Source organism: Lutjanus erythropterus, chromosome 7 (assembly GCF_056507025.1).
Source record: "Lutjanus erythropterus isolate fLutEry1 chromosome 7, fLutEry1.hap2, whole genome shotgun sequence".
NCBI lineage: Eukaryota > Metazoa > Chordata > Actinopteri > Lutjaniformes > Lutjanidae > Lutjanus > Lutjanus erythropterus.
The window spans coordinates 14,984,887-15,012,773 of NC_139323.1; the positions used below are offsets into that span (position 1 = coordinate 14,984,887).

The 27,887-nt window shown below is 41.4% G+C and overlaps 1 long non-coding RNA gene across 2 annotated transcripts in view; it reads left to right on the forward strand.

Moving 5' to 3' along the window:
* Positions 1 to 20,727, forward strand: part of LOC146323772 (uncharacterized) — a 63,702-nt gene extending 42,975 nt beyond the window's left edge. For both annotated transcript variants that reach the window (XR_014771205.1, XR_014771204.1), the window contains exons 4-5: positions 238 to 1,699; positions 20,641 to 20,727. This is a non-coding gene — a long non-coding RNA (uncharacterized LOC146323772). The remainder of the gene's footprint in view (positions 1 to 237; positions 1,700 to 20,640) is intronic.
* The last annotated feature ends 7,160 nt before the right edge of the window (positions 20,728 to 27,887 follow it).

Consider the following 27,887-nt stretch of genomic DNA (forward strand, 5'->3'; position numbering starts at 1 on the left):
TGGCAGACAGCATCTCTCTGCCTGACACACTTAACTCTCAGGCCTCCAATCCCAGCAGTTTCTGCTCTCCAAGGTTAGCAGGTTCACATTACCGGCTGGGAGAGGATGCCAGAATTCTCACCCCTGACTCCTCGCTGATCAAAGACCAGGATTGACATTCAGAGTGGGTAAAATGCTGAAAGTTAAGATTAACTTGTTTTTTCTCCGTCTCTGTCTCTGGTTGTTTGTGTACGGCAGGAAGAAGAGGAGGAGGAGGAGGAGGCAGTGGAGGAGGAGGAAAAAGAGAAGCAGAGTGGGTGGAAGGATGGAAGGAGAGAAGGATAGAAGCAGTTCGAGGAGGTGGTTCGAAGCGGGTGAACCCAGAGCAGGTGAACACAGCTGTGGATTGCCATGGGCTCTCTGGCTGCCTTCCTCCTGTGGCCCCGGTTCTGTGTACAGGGGTCCCGGGGAGCCGGCAGGGGCCAGCCAAAGCTGCGGCAGAGTGGGCAGGCTAGGCCAGCCAAGCCAGGAGAGAGGCAGGTGAGGCGGGTGAGCCGAGCTCTCATCCCCGCCGGCTAGGAGCCTCCGCGGCAGAGCGGAGCAGCGCGGAGCAGCAGAAATCAATACAGAGGAGAGAGGCTAGCAGAGGTTGCCCAGCACTGCCTGCAGGCCTCGGAGCCCAGGGACCAACCACCACCACTGCTCCCAGCTCCTCTCTCCATCTCTCTTTCTATCTTTCTCCAACAGTCCCAGCACCAGCCAGGGCCAGGGCCCTAACCCTGCAACCGCCCCACACGCAGTGTGTGTGTCAGTAGGTGCACATGTGTGTGTGTGTAAAACAGAGAGAAAAAGGGAGAGGGAAGAGTCTTTGTGTGTGGTTCAGCCGCAGGGGCTTCTGCTGCGTCCAACACCACTTGATAAAACTTTGTCAGAGAGACACGGAGACAGCGAGGGAGGGAGGGAAGCGGAAGAAGAATAAGACAGGACGTCGAAGGTCTCTTTTCTTCCAGCTCCCTCCCTCTTATTACTCATTCCACCTTAACTGTTTGAGTGAGGATCCATCGGAGGATGTTTCTTCTCAGTCCCACTTCCAAGCACGTACTGCACAATATTCCTAAGATCTCATGAGCCAGGATGAAAGGACAATTTGAACTTTTTCTCTCATCCTCTGTATCAGACACAACCTGTCTTTTCGCTTTAGATTTTCTTACTCTCGCTACAGCGGCTCCCATCAGAGGATATGGCAGTGCAGTATTGATCTATAAGGTGGAAGAGAGGAAGGCGGGCCCGGGCTTTCATACCTCTCCTCTCTCTATGTGTGTGGAAATAGCACCTGAAGTCCACTTACTGCTGTGCAGCAGGGATCCCATGGCAGCAGCACAAGTGAATGGCTGCTAATTGAATGAGAGATGAAAAAGACAGTAGTTGTACCTGCTCAGTGGACCCCCCCTCCCCACTCCCCTGTCCTGTCTGATACCACTTGGTTTTTCTTCTGATGTTTTTCTTTCTCCTCCACGTTTACACAAGAATGAAAGAGACTTGCTCTTCAGATGTTTTAGCAAATTGATGATGACTAAAGAAAAACCTCTCAGAGAAACATCCGACTTTGAGAGGTCATGCCACAAAACATACTGTACTGCACATATTATGTGGACTTGGAAGGACGTTACAGGACAGATGGACAGTTTTCCAAGCACGAAAACAGGATTCATACCTCTTGGTGAGTACAGTATCCTCATTTAATTGCTTTCCATTGTGCTAAATAAAACCAATTATGTGATTCTTGAGAGATATATGTTGCACTAAGCAAGGAGAATAACAGAAATACCAAATATTTCCCCTCCTGGTAACAGCGTTATGATAAGATCTCTGCTCAGAGGTGCGGGTGTGTTTCTAAAGTGAACACAGACACGTTATGTTGTAGTTGATCTCCTCCGTCAGCTCTCAACAGGAGCCCTGGGCTGTGATCATACTGTCACCAAGTGTTGGAGGAGTTCGTTGTTGTTGCCTGTACCAGGGAGGGTATTAAAGCGCAACTCCCCCTCGCCTGCCAATCTCCTGGCACACAGAGAGAGACTGGCGCCTCTCTACGCCTCAGCCTGGCAGCGACCCATGCTTACAAAATGGCCGATTCCTGTCTGCCAGCTGTCTCCCTCAGCCAAGATGGCGCTCGGACGCTTTTTAATGCCCGCTGTTTGCCATCTGCCCTCTAATTGTTAACGGCTATGCAAATATCTTGTAATTGCATTTGCATGTGCTTGATACCTAACCCCTCCCCCTCGGTTGTAAATAATAGCGCTTGCGTCAAAAAAGGAAACACAATCGTGTGTATTTGCTGATTGAATACACAGCAGGAACAATTAGCCCTGTTGTCACCCTCCCCTTTACTTTTCTTTAAGCTCACCTTATGCAAATCACCGATGGCGTGCTCCTGCTTTTGATGCTAGCTGAAAAATGGAGCGTCACCCCTGTCTTTCTCTGAGACGCTCATGTGTCTTCTCATTGTGCCATATGTGACATCTGTGGTTGGCTGCATTACCAGGGTACCCTGCCTCCACTGACAGCCAGAGCCCACACTGTAAAAGGGGAGCAGGAGCGAGAGGAGAGGCATAACATAATGACCTCATTAGCATGCTCAGCACTCCCTGCTATAGGCCCTGGTGTGCTGCTGCGCCGTGGGACCCACGGGTGTACGCCCTTCTCACAGCACTCAGCATGCAACATTGTGTTCTCCCCACACAATGCGGCGCTTCATACAGGCTTTATTACGCCTTGTCAAAGCGCAGGGGGATCAGGGGTATCAGTGCAGAAGCAGCAGGGTACGGGCGGTGTACGTGGAGCAGGAGATGTATCGCTGCTTTATGGTCTTAATGTGGTGTTAGCCGTGCTGATGGATCCTCTGTTGCTGCTGTTGTGTGCATTCACGTCTGTGTTTGTGTTTGTGTGTGAGCCTGGGATCCACAGTTGTGCGTTTGTGCAATTGTCCGTTTCATTGTGAAGTCCCGTGGCATTTGTGGCTGTTTTCACCTGTCAGTGCTAATTATTGGACAGAGCGATTTGGTGAATTGTCTGTGTCCTGGAAATAGGCTATCATGCCATTCTGAAGACCTGCTGTATGGTATTGTTGGTCTGTTGTTGTGTAGCTTTGAACTGAACGGCACGGGCGTACACTTGCCAACCTTGAGACCTAAAAAATAGGGAAACTTTCAAAACCAAAGTGGGATGTGTGGAAAACATTTGACTTTCAGAGACTTTGTTTCCTGCATTCTGGTGACTTTCAAGAAGAAAAATAATAAAATAATAAGTAAACTTTTTTGATTGAAACATGTTTGACCTATAACTGGCACATTTTAGCTGGAAAAAACAATGGGACCACAACATTTAGCCTAGTCCAATTTCAATTTTGACACAGAATACAGAAAATGAATATTTCATTGATGTTTTTTTTTAAGGTTTTGTTATTTAGGCTGCGCTTACAAAAAAAATTGCACCTTTCCTTTAAAACTTTCTGTAAGTAACAGGAATTCTAGTCTCTAGGGCATCTGAATTTTGAGCATTTCTTTCAAATTCTTAGTACCCTTTTAGTACTAGTTAGCACACTTTTGTCTGCCCGTCTTTCACTCACTGAGGAAGATGAGGATAGACTGTGATAATGAAAAGGAAAAAAAGGTGTGAAAATTTGTCACAAATCGGGAGAAATATGGGAGAATTGTGATTGGGAGAGGGCGATGAAACCAGGAGTCTCCAGAGAAAATCGGGAAAGTTGCCAAGTGTGCAAGGACGACACACACACACAGTCTCACCCATGACAAAGGGCCAGATTTTCTAAATAGTTGATTATGGTTTTTTACAGACTATCTTTTGTCTTTGAAATTTGTGTGGATTTGGAAATAATCATTCTAAGGCTGGAGATATACTTGCATGCGTTTGCTTTCAAGTATGCGTCGCGTTAATTTCTGAGGACGCGCACAACCATCGCTCCGAATGGACGCAGGATATGCAAGGCAGCCATGAAGCGTAGGGATGTGTAGGGGTGCGTATGCGAACGCGTAGTTTAATGCAAGTATATTTCCAGCATAAGTAGTGTGGTAACCACTACTACCAATTATCCATCCACAACAGGCCAGTTCACTGTTGCTATCGTCTTCTCCATCAGACCAGTTTTAATCAAGCCTTTCTGTCTAATCAGCCCATACTGACACTGATGAGGCTGAGGTGGAGAGTAGGTTAGTGTAAAGAGCCAACGCTGCTCTAGTGAGCCTGCAGGGTCTGCAGGATACTGTATCCTTCTGTGGGTGAAAATGGCAGTCAAGAAGACAGACAGGCGAGCTCAAATCTGCTCTCATGGTATATATACAGTGAGGTACAGACAAGTCAGTTGATTTCATGTGTAGATTTTTATTTAGCAATTTATTCATAGGTTAATGCATGAAAGTTAAGGTCACAATGAGTAAGAAAAACAGGTCGTAAGAAGAAGAAGACAGAAAGTGAAAGAGATAAAATAAAAGGAAAATCAATCAGAAAATGTTAAACATGTCCTATAATCTTGCACTGTATAAGGGTGGGGTTCTCTTGATGGAGGGACAGGGATGGAGAGTTATGGGGGACAAACTGGGTGGAGCCGTTTATTCCTCATTTGCATATTCAAATCAAAAACACAGGGGACCATATGTTTTATGAAGCACCAGATGAACATAACACCCGAACATGTATGTTTGTCAGCCGCCGTGATGGTTACATACACGCTCATGCACACATACTGTATGAACACACAGGCACACACACAATGACTTGCATGCTAATCCATATAACGTAGATATGAATATGTCCTTATGGCCGTTTGTGTTATACTATGCTGCTGCTGCAATTATGCATAATTCACCACAAACAGAACAGGCAGGATCGTACAGTAGACCTCACTTTAGGCGGACGTATTGCACATGCATGAATATAGTAGTGTGTGTATGTGTGTGTCTATGTGCTGAAATACTTAAGAGAGATGAGAAGAGTAACAATATTCACCTTTTCCATTCTCATAGACGGTAAGACCAAAGCAAAGCAACGCATAGGACACTGTGACAAGTGATTTTCACAAAGATTTTTCTTGATTACATAAATTATGAGCATTTACACCACTCATAATATGGATAATTCTGTCTGAATTATGAATATTAAAGACAGAATAGTAGCGGCATTTTGAGAAAGACAAAACGTTATTCCAATTAGATTGTTGCAGGATTAAAAACAGTATTTGGGTTGAGTGAAATGAAAAGAACTTCATCATATTCTGTGGCATGGGATGGCAGCTGCCACCCTAAAATATGCCTTGCCACCCTTGCTGCCACAATCTAATTCTAAAAAATATAAGTGATTAAGTTGAATATTTTTCTAGATCCATCCCTGCCATAGCAGAAAAAAAGACAGATCAACATTTGAATATGACTTTAACACTTAGAGTCAGAAGTTTCGTAAAATCGTATAAACCGGGAATTTATGGACGTATTTATTAATAATTTTCATGGAGTGGCTTGAATGTGGACTGTTCATTTGTGTGTGTGTGTGTGCGTGTGTGCGTGTGTGTGTGATTGTCGTCCAGTCCGCTGCAGCTTTTCTCATTCAGACTGCCCACTGCTTTTTATTTGCTTAGGTATTGATTGAATGTGTTCCACCCACTGAAGTAATAGTTGCTGAAAGCATTTACAGCCATCGCTCAATTCATCCTGGCCCATTCCACACATCTTTCCTTCTTTGTTGGAACCAAACAAATAAGTGATCGCTTCTTTTCTGGAAACACTTTAGCATTCAAATGAAAAATGAAATTTGAATTGTTGTGCTGAGATCTTTTAAATGAATGGACGCACAGGGTAAATTGGCCATTTTTGATTTGCCATTTTCAGGTAACTTCATACTCCATATGTCATATGATTTTCCTTATATGAGGTTAAAATTGCCGTAACTGCATTTGTTATGTGGGTGTAATGACATTTTACTTTGAAAAGATTGAGTGACATTTTATTTTGAAGAGATGGAGGCTGAACCCAAATACACATTGTTTTAATATCGTTCATATTTTTTAATATTTTCATTCATATGTAGAATATATATCGATAAAGAATTTTAAAAATCCAATAAAAAAGATCTGTAATTACTGACAAAATGATTTGACATAATCATTCCAGTAATCCTGACACTTAAGATATATATGTGTTAAACAGATTGGCTGTGTGGAATTAAAAGATCTATATTTTTATGAAAAACAGCACTTTTTTTTTGCTTCTGGCAGCAACTGTTTTATTTTCTCATATGTATTTGGTAGAGAAAAAAATATATTCATTGCAATGATACTCAACCAAATTCCTTATGTGAAACTACCCTCCTTAGGAAGTAATTCCTGAGTCAAGTGTTGCTGCTGCTGCTGTTTCCTCAGAGCTGCAACACTGAGCCCCAAGTCTGATTATAGACTCAGGGAAAAACAGTCAGGCATTTATCCAAGTCACTGATTATGTCATTTCAACAGGCTGCAAACACTCAGACGGGCTAGACAGCTCTGAGGGGAGAATTATGAAGCCGGAGTGGAATGGAGGCTGTATGAAAAGGAAATGAAAATGGAGTAGTGCTGTATGTGTGATTAAACTGCCTGCTCGCCAGCAAAAGGCCACGCTGCTGTAGCACAGGCCTGAGATTTGGCCGTAATGAAAATGTGAAGGTGGAGGGGTTTGAACCCCCTGAATGACGTGCATGAGCTCGTACACACACACTCACACACCCTTGCACATACATTATATGGTGTACGTATGCGCTCAGGCTGAATGGTTTATATGAGTGAGCCATTGAGAGAGACTGCAGATGCAATTTGAGACGTAAAGCCGAGAGGAAAAATATAGGAAAGCTTCCTGAATTGAAAATAAAACATTCGGATGAGAAGAGAAATATTTAATATATTTACTGTACTAAATCATGAAATGACCATAATATGTCATCATCTTAAGGAAACATGTTGAAATACTATCTTCTCTGACAACAGTGCTACAGCTGGCAGAATGACTGTATTTGTTTGCCTGTTTCATGTTTATTACAGTTCAAATTAACACTGAATGTTTGCCGAATGACTTTGTGTCTGTTTATAGTCATAATAAATTACCAATAATCTTTCGGCAGCCAGTAAGGCAGCCAATCACTGTACTTAAACTCTGAAGTGTGTATTTTTGGAGCAGTGGGCTTTTGTTTTCAGGATAACTGGCTCAGCTTTACTTAAACAGGCGATTGACAGTTATAAACAGCTGATCAACTTACAGTGAAGGTCTCGTCCTCACTTGTTATACTTCAAGTATAATGTTGCGTTGGTAATGGTGCTCATGTAGGTTCAGTATCGCTGCAGTCTGTAGGCAACCAAGCTCAGCTTTGAGTGTGGGGAAACAACTCACTTTAAAAATAGATCGTATATAGAGCTCAACAGTGACTGCACACTTTTCCTGTGCCTCCCAGAAGTGTCCCAGAAGTGAGTTTTCATTCAATCACTCTGCTGACGTTTCCTTTCGAAAGCCAACCAACTACGTGCTAAACCATTTCATTCAGAGCAAAAATGGATTGGAAAAATTGGGAAAAAAAAGGCGAAGGTACAAGACTCATCCCATAAACCATTGCAAATGATACTGCTTCTTCTTAGATTTAACGTTTGTCATTATTATTGTTTATTTAACATTGTTGTCATGTTGTAGTTTAGTCACTGCGGCATTTCAACATTATGTCAGCCGTTAGCATCATGTTAGCTATCTAGGTAGCCAGACGGCTAGCACAGCTACCCTTTGCAAGTGCAGTAAACATTTCCATGGAAACAGTGAGCTCCACCAATCACACATGTCACATGTCATGTAACACTTTTGGATTGTGGGTATTGTAGTGCTTGTCTATGACTTCACAAATAAAATCAGTTTTTTCTTAAAACTTGTGGCTTCTATAGGAGCATATACCACATCGAGGCTCGTGGTAAATGTACAGTGGATGATTAAGACTAATAATCTAAATCCTATATTAAGAATATGAATGAGATTTATATCTCTGGAACCTCAGTGCTGTGTTCTGTTAAATAGGGATTCAACCTATTTAATATGCCTTCTATGGCTCTGACTCATTATTTGGACTGCAGTGCTCATTTTGAACGCTTGGGTCTTACATATTTCTCCTTTAATGCTTAGCAGGTAATTCATATTAGCCACAGATAATCCTGGAATTGTTGCTACCCTTAGAAACTGACAGACAGGACCATGGCAGCAACATAAATATTAAATCGCACCATTCAGATGCAGAGACAGCATCCCAGTCATCAAGCGTGGGAACGGGCTAAATGATTAGGCGATGAGGGGGTTGTGCAGTGGAGGGGGTTGTGGTTAGTTCATGGCTAGACGCCTCAGCTGCACTGACTTCCATTCAGAAACAGGTTAGGAAGGACCTCAAGGGTCAAGGTCAGGGGTGTGTGTAGAACTGTGTGTGTGTGTGTGTGTGTGTGTGTGTGTGGTTCATCTGCTGTTCATCCCCGGCTGGCTGGCTGGCTGGCTGGCTGTCTGTGTGCAAGCTGCCTCTGTGTTTGCTTATTTTATAAGCTGCTTCTTATTGCTTCGCTCCAGGGACAACTTGAGCTGAGAAGCAGGGGGAACCCAACCCCCTTCAGTCAGCCTCTGGCCAGTCTCCAGTCGGCCCCAAGCCAAATCGAGCCAGAAATCAGTCCTGCAGCCCAGTCAACCCCCTGGTCAAACAACCCCCTCAGCCAAACACAGTCAAACGCAGTCAGACACTTTGACAGCCCCCCCTGTCTGTCTCAGTCTGCTGCCTCCTGTAATTTAACATGTCGGCTCAGGGTTCATCATATACACCATGATCAGAAATGTGTGTTGAACGTTTTGGTTGGATATAATTTTAAAGTAGCAGTATGTTCAAAAATTAGTGCTGCAGTCCAAATAGTGAGCTGGAGCCATAGACATTATATTAAATGGATTGAATCCTACTTAATATGCAGTCTGCTCCTCCTCTCCAGACTTGAAGCTCAGGCAGGCTTCATTGTACATTGTAAACTGATAAATAATGAGTGGTGACGAGTCCTACATTATAAGTTGATCAGCTGTTTCCAAAATTAAAGCCCCTATTCCTGTAAGCAATAGCCAACTACTCTGAAAATGCACACTCTGGAGTTTGAGTTCCATGGCTGCCTGTCTCACTGCCTGCCAGACTCCATTAAGATTTTGCTCAATTTAACCATTATAAACATCTACTCTTTCTATGAGATTTTTAAAGATTTCTCACGACTCATAAACAGACACTTATTCAGTCAGCAAACATCAGGCATTAACTTGACCTCTAATTAATGTGAAACGAACGGCAAACAGTAACACAAATTACGGACCAGAATAGACATTTCAAAGGAGGACACTGCAGCTGCTTTGTTGTTGTTTCCTTCATCTCTGATGATGAATTCTTGTCATTTTATGATTCAGTACAGTAAATACATCACGTAATTCTCCTTTAAATCCTCACGTTTTAAAATTCAGATCAAATATCTGCTCTGTGCCTTAGCTTGAGCCATTTGCTAATTTCATACGTTGCAATGCCGTGTGTCACATTTCCTTGATGAAGCCGCCCATCAATAGCAATCCTCTTTATTGGTGAAATGCTGCTGGTCACTGTATCATTGCCATTTCATCAAATCATCTGAGAGGTGAGCCGGCGAGCTTGCGGCACGTTACGCCTCTTTGAAATAAACAGTGTAAGCCCTTTAAGAGGAGGGACTGCAGCGCATGAGGAGAGGAGAAAGAGGGAGGCAAACGGGAGGACAAGAGAGGAGAAAAAGGGGAGAAATGGAGAGGAGTGGAGACACACAAGCTAACCCACCCTGCGGTAGCCTGCCTCCATTCTTCATCGGGGACTTATGCTTCATTAGACTGTCTGAAAGAAAGACCCGCTTTCCCTCATCACCTCAATAGACTAGTCCCCCTTCTCTTCCATAGCCTGGAGGGTTCTCCTATAAAAACCCACCTCCCTTACACCCCTGTTTTCCTCCTCATTTCTGCCTCCGTTCTCCTAATCATCTCAACTCGCGCTGAAATCAAGCTTAGTAACGGCAGTTTTGTGAGCCCCTCTGGTCCGCCGCCTCCCACCCCTCCCCTCCACCGCCTCCTATCATCCTCCGATCCCCACCAGCTCCCCTTCTCCGCTCATTCACTCACCTTGGTCAGACACACCACCCACCCACTGCTTAAATCCCTATCAGCATGTCAAGTAAATGTCTGCCCAGCTGGGGTTGACACACATATATACACACACACACACGTACACACACATGCTGAAATATAAATGCACTGCACACACAATCTTTTGCTTGCTTCTGGGGTTTAGCCTTCCTCCCTGCTGACCCTTTTCACCCGTGTTTTGCTCTCTTCCCCTTCTCGCCGTCTCTCTTTTCCCCCTCTGCCTCTCCTCAGGCACTGATCTGACAGGATGGTTTGGCTAGCTGACTATATCTGCAAGAGGTTTATCACAGGGCTTCACCGCCGCTCCTTCTTCTGTTGCCTTACCTGTTTTTATTTTCAAAATTAAAGTGCTTTCTCCAAAAAGACCTCGGGCCATGCTCACCTTTACATCCCATCTGTTTGATTAAAAGGTTACTGGAATCCCATCCTCTAAATTTGTTACAGTAAAACCTGGTCAGTTTATCTCCTAATAAAATCTGGGAGCTGAAATATCTGTGCCGTGTGTTATGAAATAAGGTCTCATATCTGCAGTATTTTGGAGTCACTCAACTACCAAATATCATTTCTACCCAGAAGGAAGCAAAAAAAAATTCACCCAAGAACATTCTTCAACTTAAGTTTTCCCTACGCTACATTTTTTAAAGATAAATTGTGTTTAAGATATCCGTGCATTCTCTGACACTATCTACCTCAGTTATACCATCATTTTTTTTAACAAAAGCGGCAGGATTACATTACGATTAAGATATTTATTGTAAGGAGAGGGACCGCTGCACCGAATCTGTGCCATTTGCATGTTGTAACTTTCCAAAATTAAAGTTCATTCTTCATATTTTTTCAGCTCTGTATCTAATAATGCAAATGTTTAACTATTCAATATATACATGAACATGGCTTCAGTACTAATAGCATGAGAACACCTAAAGGTAGAAGCAGTGGCATTTGTCCGAGCTGTTCGTAAATGCACCAGAAAGATAGCAGGGCATCAGATACAGACGTTTTGGGTTGGTAAAGTGTCTCAGTCATAGTAAAATAGTGAGAAAAGCAAGGAAACACAGGCAGAGAGCAAGGTCTCTGCAAATACAGACACCAATACACGCTTCTAGTTGGTCATAAGTGAGTATTGAAAGGGATTATGTTTGTACAAGTCTATACATTGTTTTTAAAGAAAATGTTGCATAATATACCTTTACCAAAACCACCAGGATTACATTGTGATTAAGATATGGAGAGGGACCACTGCACTGAATCGGTGCCATTTGCATGTTGTAGCTTTCCACAATTAAACTTCATTCTTCATCTTTTTTTTCAGCTCTGTATCTAATAACATACATGTTTAACTATTTAAAATGTGTAATGGTCAATCTCAGGCAATTTTATTTATTTTATACATGGTTTCTAAATGAGGATGGAGTGTTTTTTTGTAACAGGACAGAAAATAACAGAAGGTGCTATACCAGTACTATCTTTAAAAAAAAATAAGTAGGAGGATTCAGGACTGAATGTTGAGATGGACATTCTCAGTCACACCTACAATATCATCAAAAAAAAAACAAAAAAAAAACAGAGGTATTGTCATGGCCTTCAGGAGACTTACATGATTCTACTTCTTGTTGATCATGTGACTTGTAGAATTTCCCACATTTTTGGAGGGGGTGTGTGTCAGGGTAACAGGACTAAATGACAACCTGGAGACTAAAGTGTGTTTTTCAACCAACAAATTATGAATTACTGACAAGAAAATGTGTTTAAATGTCTAAATTGGAAATGGAGTCACATAATAATACAAAAAATCTAAGATATCTGAAGGAAGGTATAATTTTGATGTTCTTTAAATACAATGTAGAGACTCATATAAACATAATCCCTTTCAAACATCTCTTATCTCATTTACAAGTGTCTGTATCTACAGAGATCCTGCCCTTGCCTGTATTTCCTTATTTTTTATCAATTATTTTGCTGTGCTTGGGACATTTACCGACATTTCTATTTAACGTCCAGGTTTCATTCTGGTTCATTTACAAACAGCTTGGAAAAATCCTATTGATTCTATCTATAAAGAGAGGGGACACACTAAAATCATATTTTTTTACGTGTTCCAGGTAGTTTTTTATTAAGGTTTTACATGATGTATCTTCAGATTATGATAAGGACGAAGTGCAGGACACTTTGCTTTATAATATAATGTGATGCACTACACAGATACCTTTCATTTATGCAAATAATGTCTAGGGGATGAAAAAGGCACCAATTCGGTGGAATGGCCCAGAGATCAGATTTGTCTGTTGAAGAGAGAGCTTTTGTGTTTGTCTCGTGAGTGTTTGCATATCTGTCTACAATCTGTTTATTTTGCCAAAGTGATTTTCCTTGTTTATCTAAATTGTCATAAACTTATCCCTCTAAGTCTCCGTCTCATGGGTTGTAAAAATTATTTGTGTAATTTGTGTTTATTTTGCTCCCCTGCATGTGTCCCTGGTTCATATCCACTGCTGATGTTATTAACATAAAGCGAGCGACTGGGACTTTAAAAAACACACGGCTCCCCTGTTTCTTCTCAGAATAAAGTGACCGTTTCCCATTTTCCCTCCGCGCCACATTTCAATCATTACTCTGATTTTTGGGGACAATGACGAGCACGCCGCCTTCTCAGCAGTGCCTCTGTCAACGTGGCACAATCTTTATGTAAATGTATTCAGATGCATTCTCAGACCATCCTCTCTGCTGGGTGGTGGCGGCAGCGGTGGAGGCTGTTCAGTCACATTTTCTCCCATGGCAGGCTGAAAAACGCGTAACACAGCCGGTGAAGCGCAAACGGTGAGGTGGACCCCTGCCAACGCGGCTGAGAAACCCCTATTAAACCCTATGTTTATATTGGGGCTGTGATTTACAAATGTGCGTTTTCTTGCCTTTAGGCATGTGCACCCCCCTATGTCGTTGTGCTTTTTCATCAGGCGCGCAGCAGACAGCAATAGAATTTGCGAGGACGGGGTCCTTGCTGCATGTGCACGGCGGCGAGATGGGAAGGGGAGGGGAGCAAAAGAGGAGAGCGAGAAGAGGAGGCGTGTGTGTGTGCATTTTCATCTTAGTGGGTGCTCTTCTCTGGAGCCCAGTGCTCCTCTGCTCATATTGAGATATTTCCTCAGCACGTTGACACAATTATGCACACACACACACACACACACTTGCACACACACACACACGCTGCTCCTTTGTGTACGGCTGTGCTCCTCAGCTCTGGTTCATCTCTAATGTTCTGAACTTGACTCTCAGCAAGTTCATTGTTATTCATTTCACTGTCATCCTGAGTGCCCGGTGAGACTGACTAAGTCTCCAGCCCAGGTTTCCCAGCCAGGACTCTGTTTGTCACACACACACACACACACACACACACACACACACACACACACACACACACACACACACACACACACACACACACACACACATGCATGCACAAGCCTATTGTTTCAGCAGCAGGATGTCTGTGGTCCTCTGGGTAAAGGTGTGTGCTGACTGTATCAGAGGACACAGTGAGACAGTGCAGTTTGTCAATGACCTGGTTCTGCTGCAAAGTTCAGTTCTCAGGTGACTAGATGTAGCGAGAGCAGATGTATGCAGCATTCTGCATATGATTGTATTGTCTTTTTTGTGGCGAGGCGTTGAGGGTGACCAGACGCCCTGAAAAAGTCCCAAGTGACAAGAAATTGTCCTGCATCCTGAATCCCGTCCTGTATGTCCCAATAATATGAACAACATGTGAATCTGTGAAAATATGCTAATCAAGTCACGTATGTAGGCTATTATTCCTACTTTTAGTTATTAAAAATGTCCGGTTTCATTTTTTAAATATGTCAAAGTATTAAAAAGTATGTGTCATGTGTCTATCGCACTGATTAGACTACTATAGATAAGGGATTAGTGTCATTTGACATGTTTTAAACCAGATGGGGGAGGAATTTGAGATAACAACGTATCTAAAAATACATGTGTGGACTGCTGCAGTTTAAGGACAATTATACGTGCTGAAAAGATGTTTGAAATGACTGTAACGCACCTGTCACCAGTGTGTAATGGTTCATGTGTCTTGCAAACACAGTCAGGACTCATATCATCCTCAGAATCTGTGACTGATCCTCATAATGTTAATAACAAATAGTAAGAGTGCCAGTCAGTTTGTCTGTATGTTGCTTTGAATTATTCTATGTATTTTAATCCTTCTGACACGACACACTCAGCCCCAACTCCCCTGTCCTGATTTTCACCCATTCTCATCTGGTCACCCTGCAAGGTGTTAAGGGTGGATTTGATATATTAAAATCTGATTTTAGGTTTATTTTCATCTGTGTTCATTTCATCTCACAGAAAACCAAATAAAAATAATCTCTCACTTGAACTTTTTTGGTGCTTGCTGTGATTAAAATTTTCTTATCACCCATAAAAAACAAAAACAACCTCCTCAGCTTTCTTTTTCTCCTCTTATTCTGTTGCCTTTCACTGTCTACCCCCTTTTTTTTTTTTTTTTTTACTTTCTCCTTCTGGCGCAAGAAAACCAGGGGCTGCAGTTTGCTTAGCTGAGTCCATAAAGAGGCGTTTTAAAAAGCTGTGTTAACAGACCAACAAAGCTTTAAATGTGCCCCCCTCTGTGAGGGGGTGGTTCCCATAGGGATGTAGCGTGGCGCTCCATTGGTAGGCCTCTATCCGGCCTCTCATTCAGCCCAACGCTCAGTCACGGCCACTTATGGTAGGAGGGAAAATCACACAATTCAGCCCAGGCCTGATCCAATGACATGTTTTTTTAATGAGGTGGCTCTATGTCTTTGTTTGGGCACCAAATTCAAGTCCAGACCTGCATGCACAAGTCCTGCTGAATAAGATGCAAGGCCATGGCCAGGCACAACTCACAAGAGAAGCACAAAGAGCTTCTGTTGAGCCTGTGAATAGCTCTCTACTCTGAACTGTTCCTCACTAGTGGCAAGCATGCAGATTCTCACTGAGAATGCGTTCAAAAGTTTGGTTTCTTGTTTGTTTTGTACAGTGTCATCTGTACAAATCGTGTTTTTAAAATGTGGGGTGAAAAGGTTTAAATGTGCCGAAGGACAAAGCTCCAAACTCTTGTTTGTTTTTACCGGAATAAAGTGACGGTCAAAAGCGGCAGCTGTTAGTCATTTCTAGCTCCTCCGGCTTATTTTTTCCAGGGTCATACACACAAAGATTTCTTTCTCTTTCATTTTCACCGGCACAAGTGTCTTTTTCAGAAAACGCCACACCATATATCACACGTATATGTGCACGTGTCATACAGTGTGTACATCTGCAAGCGTGCCTGCCGCTCACTGACTTGTATGTTCAGGGGTGAGGACTGTCATTAAACTGTCTACCTGCATCACCAGACTCAACCATCACCCTGCCCGCCTGCCTGGCTGTTCATTCTGCTCCTCGCTGGAGCCCTCCAACAACACACACACACATAGACACACACACAAACATATGAACACACACACGAAGACATGTACACAGATTCACTTGGCCGTCAGCCAGGATTCACATACACAAAGCATACAGTATGTCTCCTCAAACTCGACACAATTTGAGGGGCTGACATTGATACTGATAGCTTGATATTAAAGCTGCAGATTGCTAATACTTTGTGCCAGTCCTCAATTTATTTTTTTCTAAATTTCATGCCAAAAGATCAGACAGTATTCCCACATAGAATTTTCTCCTTTGCAGTAACAAATATCCTTGACACAGTGGTGTAGATCAGTTGTACCTTGAAGACTTTTTTGCTTAGATTGGTTCATTTGAAGGATATTTGGAGCCAAAAAGAAATTAAGGATGCAGAATTTCACAAGAGGCAAAAAATTGAGAAACGTTTGAAAAAGATACATGTAATTATGTGTAACAAATATCTTTTTTTCTTTCTGATCCTTTTATTCACCTTTTAGGCTGGACCCAGAGGTTTGGAGGTGGATTTGGTCGTTGTGTGACAATCGTACTGCGTTGCGCCAACAAGGATATATTTTTAAACTTGATTAAATGGTTTAACTTTAAATTATGCTGCTCCAAACTTTTAAACAAAACCTCTCTTTCAACCTCAGTTTATTTTTTTATTTTATACCTAGAATAAATTTAATTCTGTTGCACCAAAGCTTGAAACTGTGATCCAGTATTCACTTTAAAGTCACACTTGAGGAGGTTCAACTTTTAAAGTGGCTGCCTTTTTGAGACGGATTGAGCAAAATAATCAAGTTCCACAAAAAAAAGTAAAGGGACAGACTCAACCCAGTTGAATTTTGTGTCTTGTCTCTTATTTCTTTCACTCCAGTTAATCCATTGAAAGGAAGTCTCTCTTTTCCTTAATGCACTGTTTTTTTTTTATTTTATATAATTGTCCATATTACTCCATTAATTTATCATCATAAGTAGGCTAATTATTTCAATTAACATATTTGCCAGCTAGCAAAGAGTGTAACATTTTGTTAACTTCTTGACTTGCTAGGAAACAAGTAATGTTTTGTTAGGGAATACAGAGCAGCAGAAGGTTACTGGTTTTTAAACTTGGGTAAGCAAGCTTCTCAGTATTGATTGAACTATACTTATTTTTTGGTTTACATCAGTATACTTTGATTTACTAAATGGAGATTTTAATTTAAAATTTGGATTTACTCATTTTAAACCTAGTTTTGCTAAATGTCTAGAATTAATCTTAGATTAAATTAATCTTTGTTGGTGCAAACCAGTCTAAATGTTTACATCATAACCCAGAGAAATGAAAGTCCTTTGAGGTGGATTAGCAGTTTCATAATGCAAGGTTACCATTTCAATAAATATAAAATACTCAAAATGCATAAAATACATTTGCAGGAGCAATCTGTTATAAAGCCTCCATTGTATGACCCGTTGAACAGCACGACACACTGCTGTGGCCCAGTGAATGTGCCTGCCTGGATACTGAAGTACTCTTCTAGCCTCTCATGCGACCATCCCATCAGCCGGGCTACTTGTCTCTGATTTAGTCCGACTCTGTTCTTCGCTCACGTTCAAGGTTGTGGTAATGGGGAATTAGTATGCAGAGAAGCAGACGGACGGCCATGTGGATCTAATAGGTAGCCAGACTGGAGAAGAAGACTGGAGTGAGGGGGGGAAAGAGCATCTCTAGCAGAGAGGGAGTTAAGCACGGCCTCTCCTCCTCCTCCTCCTCCTCCTCCTCCTTCTATCCTCCTGCTCCCCTTTATCGCCTCGTTCCCCATGCCCTATCCCAAACCTTAATGGGACGTCAGACGGACAGCCTCGCCTGAATTGAGCAGGGAGTGCAGCCTCTACCCCCCCCTTGTTGTCTCTCCAAAAAGAACCCCCCCATCCCCCTACCTTCCCCCATGCCCCTCTTGCTCCCACACTGCTAGCACCCATAGCTGCTCCCCTTGGTTCTAAAGGGGTATTGAGGGGGTCCCAGACACCCTCCACTCTTCAGCCCCTCAGCCTAACTCTGCATAAATTAGGCACGTCTCCCTGGTGTCTCGTCAGCCGGTCGGGGCACCCCTGGCCCCGGGTCTGCCGTCTCCCAATCTGCTGTCACCTTCTGTCCTCCTCCACCTCCCCCATCTACTGTATATTCTGCCAATCCTCGAGCTAATTCATCATCTCCTTTCTTGTGTTTGGTTTAAAATCACTATTGCTTCCTCTCCTGCTTCTTTTCGTCAATCTTTCCACTTCCTCCTCTTCTTTTTTCCCCTTAAATCCCCTGACACACTGGCTCCCACCTTACCTGCTTTATATTCTCCACATTCTCCTCATCTCTATCTCTACTTTTCTTATCCTTCCAGCACTGTGTTACCCAGATCAACCAAGCACTCTCCTCTCCTCTCTCCTCCTCTCCTTTTCAGCCAGGATATTGTTTACATCTGTCTTGCTAATCACTGGCAGAGCCTCTCTAGACCTCACAGATGTTGCAATAATACAGGGGATTAGCGGGCTTAACACTTGAGCTTATTTGGGGAGTTTTCCCGATGGCCTGGCAGCGAAAGCCCCGTCAGCTTCTCTGAATTTGACCTTTTTCCTGTTTTGCTCTGTGCTGCTGAGATCCTGCAGTCCCGCTTCTCTTTGATTTGTGATTTTTTACAAGCGTCTGGCATGCTGATGTTGTTTTATCCAGATTGGTGCTCTGGGCTCTCACTTCCTGCAGCTACATCACTGCCTGGGTTTAATGCAATTACTGAGCTAAACTTCTTGACATATGACAGGGAAGCGTTTAACAAAAAACAATGCTCCTTTTTTTAGCCGCTCTTTTACCTGGTGTAATTTGAAAAAAATATTTCCTATAAAATTACCTGCATATATTCATCAGGCATATTTAAAGTGGTCATATTATTCCTACTATAAGGTATTTTTAACTGGTTATGAAAAAGTGATTTTAATACTGATGCTTCTATATGATCTACATAAGAAAATGAGACCAATCACATGATTTTTATTCCATATAGTTGCCTATAATGCCCGCCACTGGGTTGAATTCTTTGTTATATCAGATTAAACAAGTCTGTGTTAACATTTTCCCAGGCGAAGTGACAGTGAGTAGTAATTTAGCCACTGAACAGGAGCAATCTCTGTTTTTGACATTATATTTTGTGACTATTACAGTGCAGACATTACCACTTTTGTCCACTGTGGTCTCCAGAATCAACACAGTATGAAAGTTCCTTGTAGCTTTAAGAAAAAAATATCAAATATACATATAAAATGCTGTCCACAAAACTGAATAAATAAATAAAAGAAACAAACAAACAATTTGCACTGTGTTCCATAAAAAAGGCTGGACAAAATATTTGCCAATACTGATATAGATCGATTGCTAGGCCAGTGTCAGACCGATAATACCACCTGATCTGTCTGACTGTAGCTGACATGCTTGCATGGTCAAAAACACATTTTCTTTGTCATACTGGTCACAGCCGCAGCACTGCTATCCTCCTCTGTCTGAAACACTCTGTTTTAGCTGCTGTCTCTTTAAGGCCCCAGTCATATTCCATATTCATTTCCAAACTAGCTGCACATGATGCAAATGTGTTACATAGCGATGTCATCAAATCACAGAACAAAGGCTGAATTATAAACAAGGTGTTTTAGGCCTTTGAGTTGGAGTGTTTCTTCATTGGGAGAAGGAAACAACCATGGCATGGACTTTGGTCATTGCTAAAAGCTTCTGTATATAAGGGACTAAAAGAAAGAGATAAACCCAAAATGAATAATATGGCCGCTTATGGATATTTTAGCTGTTATATTTGCATGACTAGTCCTATTTTCTGGATCTCCTCAAAGAAACTAAAACAGAAGGAAGGGTCATTACATCACTAAGGAATATTCTCTGCTCTGCTTGGCGCCAGACTTTGGAGCCACGTCTCTTGAAGCTCATGAGAAATGCATTGGAGAAGCACACTAAAACCTTGACGTTGTATGACCTTTGATGAATAAATGTCTCTAACAAATGAAAGAGAAAAAGCATTCTGACTTTTCTGAATATATGCATTTGTTGACAGCTGACATTGCAGCTACCTTAAGCTTCAATATAACTGACACCAAAGTCTGGAGCATAAAGCGTTCTGTAGTGATGTAATGACCCTTCCTTCTTTTGTAGTTTCCTTTAGTCACCTTTATCCTTGCAGCATTAGCATTACGATGTAGCCAGCCAGCTAGCTAGCACTGTGTTAGCTGCTGTCTGTGTTCACCATGGTGACGCCTGAGTCTCCCCAGTCTCCTCTGCTCTCCTCTTTAACTCAGCACTGAAAGATAATTAGATGGCCTCCTCAGACTCAGCATCTCTGCTGCTTCTCTGCGTCATGCACCGCAACCGAGTCCTGTTTTATGACCAAGCAGATCCAGTGTCTGAGTGTGTCTCACTGTGTGTGTGTGTGTGTGTTTGGGGTCAATGTATTTCTGTCTGGATCCTAATCCCAGAGGTGATATTAGTCTGGTAGGGGGGCAACCCATCCCCCCTCTGTGAGTGTGTGTTTATGTGTGTTTGTGCTGCAGGCGTTGGTTTCAGCCAGGAAGCCCAGACAGGCTCTACCTTGACCTTTGACCCATGACTGTCTGCTAGCTCAGGGGTCATGCACACCATTGATACAGACAGCTGATAGACGCACCAACAAACACACATGCACACGCATACAGCTTCCCCCTGTAGTGGTAAACATGAACAGTTTGGTGTGTCTGGAGAAATGATGACACAAACAGCGTCATCCCAGTGAGCTGCATGCAGAAAGAGCATGGTCATGTGATTTAAACACAGATAGTGATTTCTCATTTTACAGCTACACCTGTCCACTCAAAAGCCTTGCAGAGGAATATGACTGGACTTTTTGCAGAATTTAAGGACTCTTCATTTTACTAATTACTCTTTTGTTATTTGCTTATGTTTTCACAGATGCAGCTGGTTAGGGATGCCGCCATGGAAATAAAAAGCATCAGTTGAGCTTCCCCCATTGGACCTTATTCTTACAAAGCACTGTCTCTCTGAACATGTTTATCCTCGACCGCATATGGAAAACACCACCTCCACGCCTGCAAGAACAATCAGTTAGATGCACGTCATTAGATTATCAGTTGTCTAGTCTGTGGTCTGTGTGGACGTGCACAGGTAAGTCGGAGCCACTTCTAAAAAGGTAAGTTTAGAGGTTGAATCAATTTAAGTTCTATCTGAAGTGTAAAATGGAGCTGCCAAGCAATATTCCCCCCAAATTAGTTTCATTAGATATGAGTTACTATATTTTGAGACAAATTTTAGGTCGGAGATTGGATGAGACCCCAAGGGGTCCTTCTTTTCACTCAGCAATTTACATTCAAGTGTTTGACTGTAAAATCACTTGACACGAGTTTGTGGTTGTGCAATTATTTTCCCCTTTTCTGTGGGATATTATGTACACATACATATTTATACTACCTTCTTCATAGTGTAATGAACTGATTTATCATAAAGTGTTACATGAGATTGCCAAATGCCAAAAGTGTTGCACTGATATGATATATATTTTCAATAAAGTTGAACAATTTGTGAAATGAAAATCTGTCTTTGTTGTTTTTTTCCCTACTCTTTGTTTCTCTACACAGTATGTCAGTAATGTTTGTTTTCTTGCTGAGATTATTGCTTACAGTTAAAGGATAATGTGGGAGATCTTCTGGATTTCTTTTATTGTCAATAATAAATCTCACGAAAAGACCAAAACCAACAATGAATTGACCAAGAACTTGTGTATCCAAAGCTTAATATACAGTATCTTCTACCTGTGCCATAGACCTCCATTTTCAAAAAACTGCTAAAAACACATCAGTGGGACACAGTTGACAGTTTATGCCTTTAAAAATAATTCTGCCAACAAATTGTGGAGAAACTGTGGTATGATCAGTGACCATACTCATATATTTTCATATATTTGTGACAGAAACATGTTCATATATGACACAAACATACTACATTTTATTGATGGTTGCAAGAAAAATGGTTACCATTATTGTGATGTAGCCTGCTCCACGATTGTTTTATGGTTTCAAAAACTCAAACATGTTTACATAATGAACACATGACTGCCCAGCTGCCACTGAACTGCCTTTTTTCACAAGGAGATTGATACCAGTTATTGACTACCTTAGTTTAGTCAGGAATCCTGCACTTCATTGTTTTGATGGATTGTATTTGATGTAATGTTTATTGCCTTTTAATTATGGCAGTTAAAAAAAATACTTACATCAATACATCAGTAAACTTACAGTTTCTTTTATTTATTCTAAGTCAGTCCCACATTCTGTATGTATTCATTCACAGATGAAAATAGTCCCCAACAAATACGTTTTTTCTTCTATTTGCATAATGGTTGCAAAAAAAAAAACAACATGTAATGCCTGGCTGTTTTATCAAATTTCCAGCCTTAAAAAAACAATATATTTGTGACCAGTTTTTAAAGATTACATCAATGGGACCCCAGGAGCCACGTAGAAATGTTTTCAGGCCTGGTGTTATGCACAGAAAAAAAACTTAAACCTCAAACAGACATGACATATTGGCTCAGTCAGCTTCAGTCAGATGGCATAGGAACTGTTGTGCAGTTTATATTTTCGTTCAGATTTTTGTTTCCTCTGTATAGTCAAACCTTCAAACAAAGTGATCACAGAAGAGGATGACTTAATAAGTGGCATTTATTGCAGAAAAATAAGCCGTGTAACCTACGACTAGAGGTGCACAGAGCTGTCATTATCTGTATCTGTTCAACCAACAAAATTGCCTGTCTCTGTGTCTGTATTCAGACAGAAGACCAGAAATGGGTGTGATTTATACCACAGCTCGCATTAAATTGGACAAATATTTAATTTTATAACCCAGTATTCATTGGTAATGCAACTGTTTATTCAATATGGAAATACAATGAAATATTTCCATATCCTCACTTTTAATCCATCCCTTTCTTTTTATTTTATAATAAACTGGTTTATTAACGGTCTGAAGTCTATGGAGGAGGCAATGAAGAGGTAATCATGGAACAGACTTTTTCCAAATAATAATGAGCAATATTCAGACAGAAGAAATATCTGTTTCCATTGCATTATTTGTACTTTCCCAAATGACATATTTGGATTTGGGTGCATCGAAGACACAGTGTAAAAGAGTCATGGCTGCTCTTTATCTTATATTGTCTCATATTTATTTGGCTTAGAGACCGTGGCATCATGATATGGAAATTTTTCCTCTCATGAAGAAACTCAAAACAAAAAATATAAGCTAAACACATTTTCTGTTCAGGTTTAAATAACGTGAGGTCAACAAAGCGGAGCTTACCATGGGCAGTCTCCTACAGCTGTGGCCAGTGTTTCCCAAAGTGTGGGCCATAAAATAATTACGATTAATTTTGAGAAGTAAACTAATAAAACAAAGCCATGGGATTTAAATTACATGATTTATCTGACCTAGTTTAACAGATGTTTCACCTGTCATGTTAACACCGGAATGTATCTTATATCTTGTCATTGGCACGACTAGTCTCGTGTTGGTCAGGGATGTAATTAAAGGTCTGGGTGGGCCAAAGAAGATTTTCAGATTTGGATGTGGCAAGTTTAGGAATGGCTGGGGTCAATGGGCTTGGAGAGCCAGAGGGTAGAAAGTTGGAATATGTTGAGAGATGGTCTAACAAATTGTAATATAGCCAACCATTGATGCTTCATGCAGAAGTATCACCTCAGATGCGGTCTGTGGAGCTATAGGAGGCTGTTCACTTCGATTACTCTGATTATTCCAGCAGTGGCTGAAGGGTTGGAGGGGGAACAGTTAAACCTAGTGGCCTAAATCTGTGGTGTCAATTAGGTGCCTTTGTGTGTGAGCAGCAGGGGTGTTGAAGCGAGTTGCTGAAGCTGAAGGAAACTCTGAACAATGATACACATTCATAACCACACACACACAGACTGGTCGTATGTTTTGTGGGGATCACACCTCCTTTTGTTTCCCCCCCCAACAGCCAGTAGAGGCGATGCCCCAGTGCCCCCAGTGTGCTCCACTGCTCTGGCTGAAATGGGCTCCCTGCTCCCCTCTGCCCCCCTCCTCCCGCCCCCCAACAACACTGTCCCCTCGGCCCTCGGCCTCCCCCTGACTGGTCCTGACCTGAAATAAGGGCCAGGCAAGCCTCCATGGCCAGGCCAGCATAAAAGGAGATGTGTGTGTGTGTGCGTGTGTGTGTGTTTGCGTGTGTGCACCATGGCCCTGAAAGAAAGTAGGAGATTATCCCATTCTGTGTGTCCAGTCACCAGTGCAGTATTGACCATGGTGGGCCACCCAGGGAGCGTCCAGCCAGCCGTGAGATGGCCTGATATACATGCTTACTGGCCATGCTAGATTCCCCCACTCTCACCGGGGAGAAGGCCGAGCCCTACAGGCTGGACGCTTTCTAAAGACACTGGAGTCTGAACACCGAGTGACCCACCCTCCACACGCAGATGCTCACACCCACACACCCACACACACACACACACACACATACGCACACACACGTTTGAGCGCAGCCCCTGTACAGTGAAAGACATTGCCATCAGGTCGTTTTCTGTGTCCTGTGAGGCGAGGCGGAGGTCATTGGGAAGGTGGAAAACCTCTTTAATGGTGGGAATGATACCATAACACCTATAGATAGAGTTACGGATCATGTCACATACAGTCTGTATACAGCGTCCGACTCTGACAACGAGGCCCACTCACTCACTTCACTGATGGTGAAAGTGAAGACGAGCGTGAAAAAAATGTAGCTTGTGTTAAAACATGGAATTACTTGTTTTGTTTTGTTTTTTTCCTACTAAGTCATTTATTATTTACAGTGTTTGTATGATATGTCCTCATAACATCCCTCTGATCACTGTGAAATAAATGTTCACACTTTATTTTACAGTGCAGCACTAAGATGTGACAAGCCGTACTTTGTATCAAATTACACAAAAATTAGAAACAATATGTTTTCTTTGGACAGTGTTAGACCCTTTATTACACCCTTTTTGGACATTATCAGAGACTGTATCGACACTGGTTGGACTGTACTGCAAACTAAACTGTATTATTTTCCAATGTTAGACCCCTGTCGGACTTTATGAGAGGATAATTTAGGACAAATGACAACAGAGCTGCACTGTAAACTACTGATGTCACTTTGGATAAAAGCATCTGCTAAATAAAATTGTAAATTAAACTTAAAACTACAGCAAAATCAATGCTTTTCCCCCTTATTTAAAAACAATATGTGAACCGGATATAACAAGGCCAAAATTATAGAGGTAGAGGAATATTTTGTCTATGGGTGACTGCATAGACTTTTTGTAATACTGCTGGCAGATAATGTAATTTTTTGATGTGTGTCCCTAATTACCCTCTGATGGAGTCTAATATGGGTTGAACAGTGGGAAATAATGCGTTTTAGTTTATGGTACAGTTCCGTTGTAATGTATCTCTAATGAAGTCTCTAAGAAGTCCAATAAGGTTCTAATAAAGGGTATAATACTGTCCGATAAAGAACATATTATTTAAAGTTTCTGTCAAATTTGATACAAAGTACAGCTCATTGCATCTTATTACTGTACTGTAAAAGAACGTGTGACAAAATTAATAGGAGTCTATTAATTTCTCCCCATGTTTTTGCTGTTCCACATGTACTGATGCCTCTTTTAAACCACGAAATACAGTTGATAAAACATTTTTAATAGTAGAATATGCAGGATCTGTCAGTCAGTGTCATCAAATACAGACATTTTGGGTCGATAAAGAATCCCGAGCACAGCAAAATAATTAGCAAAAAAGAAAATACAGGCCGAGGGTGGGATCTCTGCAGATACACACCGCCACACACTTCCAGAGGGTCATAAGTAGTGATTGAAAGGAATTATTTGAAGCTCATTAATTTATTTTCCAGGGACAGTGGATGTGTATTTATATTTCTAACATTTCTGAAAATATGCCAGAGTTAGCCAGAGAGGCTTATTTGTATAGTCCCCAAGCAGGCAATAGTTGAAAGCACAGACACTGAGAATAAAAGCATTAAAAAGTACAATCGACAATAAAAGCAGTAAAAAAAAAAAAAATATGCTAATGCAAACAAAGCACTAGATAGACTAGAGAGACATTCAACACACAAAATCAACAATAGTAAGACAACAATCAACTTGAATCTGTACATTGTTTTTTTTTTCTACATAGCATGGCTTTGAGTTTTTGTGAATTTTTATCTCACAAACATAAAGATAAATGATTTAAACACGGCCTCTCAGAGTTTATTAAAACTCTTTCTAACCTGTCCACTACACTGATTTGCAAGACCTCCCTGAGTTTTAAACACAGCCCATTGTCAACCTGAAGAAACCCTCAGCAGTGAACTAATTGTCTTTAAATTACTCAGCTGTTTGTTTGTGGATGGAGAGTCTCTAACACCCGGTCCGTTAACAACACAAAGGCCTTTAACAGCAGGACAGAGCTGCAACAAGCTCACTAGCTGGAAAAACAAATAAGAGAATTTGAAAGGAGGAGTGTGTGTGTTTTTTTACTGTGTTAAACTATGATTAAGGGGTTTTGGTGTCACACTCAAGCAATGTAAAAAAAAAAGATATATAATGTAATTTATTATTTGTTTTGAATTTCAGTGAAATGAAGAATAAAACACTTCACAGTATTTTGCTGTAATAAATGTGGGCCTTCAGGTTTTTTAAAACATAAATCTTTTCACACACACTGTCTCTAATTGGCTAAATCTGCTCACAAGGTGAATTACATAAACAACACAGAGAGAAGCGCAGAGGAGTAGTGATTTAATTAATTATACAGAAAGAGAAGAAGAAACAAATCATGCAAGCACGTTAAAGGATTTACTAAACACGACATAAAATCCTTTTATTGGTTATGATGAGTAAAGAACTATTGTGCCCAAATTGCACTCACATTAGCTTTAATAACTAGTGATAAATTTTTATGGTGGTTTTATGTGAGTGTGTTTCATCATTTATTTCCCTTTATTTCAAAAATTATATTTTTATTTCTACATCTGTTGAATATTATTGCATTTTTGAGACATTAACATTAAAAATGGCACGAAAATGTGTTAAGATACTGTAATGTCCTCCAGAACACAGTACAGTTTAATTTTCCAAACTGGGCTCACTGAATAGTGTCTTAATTGTCTATTATAACGCAGAAAGAGCACATTAATGTGAAGTGTATTCACGGCCCTCGGTGGATCTTTTTATACACAAACACTGTAAGAACATATTACAACTCTGATTAACAAGGCTCCATTACACCCGCCGTAATTTAAAGCATCAATTCACATAAAACAGTCTAGTGTTAATTGTATCTATTTATTTTACACTTACACTATAGTGATGCTGACTCACTATGAATTAATTAACACAATAAGCTCAAACTCTTTGTGATCAGCAAACATTACAAGCAATGAGCACAATGAGCCCATGTTTGTGAAACAACAGAACAGTGTGGAAATTAGGTGTTTTCTTCATGTGATATTAATGACTAACTAATGTTTTTTTACTCTGTGTTGATGCATTAGCATCCAAGGAGTTCACTGAGTTCATCTGTGGCCCACTGACGTGCCAATCCCAGCATGCACACACACAAAATTAAATTGTTATGTAAGCGTTCTAATTTCAGACCCCAATGACTGTTCTCACATTCACGTGTAATGAAAGGCTGACTTTGGAAGCGTGTTAATGCGGTGTTAGGAGCAGAAATCAAAAGAAAAAACTGTCCTGAAAGACTGAGGAGGATGAAACCGGCAGGATTAGAAATTGTGTGCAAGTGAGATTTAGTTTGTGAGCTTGTTTAGGTTTTGGAAAATAAAAAATGTTAAAATAGTTCAAATTAAAATCAGTGCCCAGTGCTCAATAGCTCTGTGTATCTATATGTGTGCCTGTATGTCTCTCTCTCTCTCTCTCTCTCTCTCTCCCTCTGTGTGTTTGTGTGTGTGTGTTTGTGCAGGGGTCGTCTCCTGCCTCCCCTGAACTTGGTAGCCCCCCAGACACCTCATAAAATCTGTAGGCTCAGCCCACAGTGCACACAGAGGAGCAAGTTGAGGGTAAAGGGGGTTCGCCAAAAGGGGGTTATGGAGGAGTCAAGACATGGATGGGTGAGGTCGACGGAATGAGAGA